Raw genomic sequence first — 2,808 nt, 5'->3', positions numbered from 1 at the left:
TTAAAAAAAAAAAAAAAAGATGAGAAATGTATGCGTGTACATATGTATCTACACGTGTATTTTTAATGTAGCCCACATGTGTGTGTGTTATTTATATATTTATTTTTTAAAAGAACCTCTTAGAGATCTCATTATTTAATGTATTTTTGAAAAAAAAAACAATATATATATATATTAGACATTTATTATTTATACATTTATTTTAAAAGATATTCTTAGACATGTATCATAATATTTTCAATATTCCACTTGATCTGTCGATTCAGCATACTGATGTTTGTCTTGTTTTTTAAATAACAAAGGTGATTAATGAACTCATATTCCTTAAAAATCTCATGTTGGAATATTCAAGGACTTAGGTCCTCCATTTTTGGTGTTAAGAGCCAACATTCAGATTTCAAAAGAGAAATTCAGAATTCTGACATTATAATACTACAAGAAACATGGAATGTAAGAGATTTGTCCACTGGCTGCCCAACTGGGTTTAGAGAAATCATTTTACCATCAACCAAACTAAGAGGGGTGACACAGGGCAGAGACTCAGGGGGAATGCTGATATGGTACAGAACAGAACTCAGAGACTCAATCAAATCTATAAAAATCGGAAAATCGTACATTTGGCTAAAAATACAAAAAGATATTGTGTCCACAGACCGTCACTGTGCCACATGTGCCACATACTTACCCCCGGCTGAATCTCCCTATTACAATGAAGAAACCTTTTCTATCCAGATCTGCCAGATCTGCCATTTCCAGACAAAAGGAAATGTTTTAATATGTGGTGACTTAAATGCCAGAACTGGAAATGAAGTCGACTTTGTCAACACACAAGGAGACAAATATATTGCAAACACCTGCCACTCTCTGCCCTCATATCACCTCAGAAAAAATTATGACCGCTTCACAAACAAAAGTGGGAAAAGCCTACTACAGCTCTGTCAATCACTGGGCCTGTACATAGTGAATGGTCGCATGCGAGGAGACTCTTTTGGTTGTTATACCTTTAATTCTTTTCTTGGTAACAGTACTGTAGATTATTTCATCACAGACATTGATCAAGTGCATCTCAGAGCATTCACAGTCAGTCCTCAAACACCTCTGTCAGACCACTGTAAAATTACACTCTATCTAAAACCAACTCAAAACTATCAAATATGCAGACAGCCCTCTCAGTTACTAAAGCTGCATCAATCCTACAAATGGACAAAAAACAGCAAAGAAAATTATCAAAGTGCAATCGAAAGTCAAACTATCAAATGACTATTGGACAAATTTATAATTAACACATATCCACAAAATAAAGTAGGCATAAATCTGGCACTAAAGGACATTACAGATATATTCCACCAATCGGCATCCATGTGCAATTTGAAAAAATCATCAAAAAGAAAACCAAAATTCTTCTTCTTCTTCTTCTTGTGTGATTTGCGGCAGCTTAGACGCTTCAAAGGCGTATTGCTGCCCTCCTCAGTTCATCTGAAGAACTCCATCTCATAGATGAAATCCTCAAATAAAGACCAGTGTGGAGTAAAAAAACTTATAACAACCTTTGTTGCTTCATATTCCTTATTTTCAAGAATCGATTTTAAAGATAAAGATGAGACTCCGGATTCCAACAGAGCCTCTCAGCTATCTTTTTCTTCTTGGTTTTTAACGGCGGCTGGCACAAACGCAAATAGGTGCCACCTTCTGCTCCGGAGTGTGGAACAGCGTTTTATATTCTATTTATCAACTTGCGGTGTTCGGCCAATCACAGTGCACTGGGTCAGCTGGCCAATCAGAGCAGACTGCGCTTGTCGGAAGGAGGGACTTTGTAGAAAACGAAGCGTTTGAGAGAGGCGGGGCATAGAGGACCTACAATAATGTACAGTATTTGAAAAATAATGTGTTTTTTGAACATTAAAGCATGTCAACATATTCTGTTACACCAAATACACCAAATAATGATCTTTAAAAAAGCATCATATGACCCCTTTAAAATTAAGATCCTGAATTCCATTTTTCCTCTTTCTTGTTCGTAATTGCTACATTCAAGAAATACATGAGGTATTGTTTCTTCAACATGACATTGTTCACATAACCCATTTGGATGTTTCCCTATTATTTTAAGTGTGCTATTTAAATTTGAGTGCCTCTCAGCTATCAAACTAGAAAATGTTTTAGTATGTTCATTACTATGCTAATTAATAAACATTAAATGTATAATTACTGCTTTAATATTTAGCATAGCTATTGTATGTTGTATAAAAGGTAGATATAAAAAGGCAGATGATAAAATGGTTTAATAATTTAGCATCTATTAAATGTTAGCGCAATAATTTAGAGATACTAATTGTTGGATTCTCAAAGAATAACAGGACCACGTGACTGAAATAATCTTCTTTATTAAATCAATAAAGAGCATTACGAATATAAGGCACACAATCCAATGTTGATTAGTAAAGTATTTTTAAATAAACAAATACTTAAAGGTGACATATCATGAAAATCTGACTTTTCCAGGTTTTAAGTGCTATAATCAGGTCCCCGGTGCATCTACCAACCAAGGAAACGTGAAAAAGATTAACCCAGTAACTTTGTTTTGGTAAGCCTTTTTCTGCAAGCGTCTGAAAAACGAACACGTCTGATTTCGCGCCCCTTGTGACGTTGCAAAGGGATCTCATTATAATATTACAGTCCCTTAATCTGTAAGTTTCCACCCACGACTCCATCATTTTGATTTCACAAGCGACAACGGTGTACCAGCTCTAATGCCATGGCGAAAGTTTGAGCAAAACATGCTAACTGTTCTGTCTTTGGCTGCACAGA

The sequence above is a fragment of the Sinocyclocheilus rhinocerous genome, unplaced genomic scaffold (assembly GCF_001515625.1).
Source record: "Sinocyclocheilus rhinocerous isolate Xijiao unplaced genomic scaffold, SAMN03320098_v1.1 scaffold62, whole genome shotgun sequence".
Classification (NCBI taxonomy): domain Eukaryota; kingdom Metazoa; phylum Chordata; class Actinopteri; order Cypriniformes; family Cyprinidae; genus Sinocyclocheilus; species Sinocyclocheilus rhinocerous.
This window is presented reverse-complemented; position numbering follows the sequence as displayed.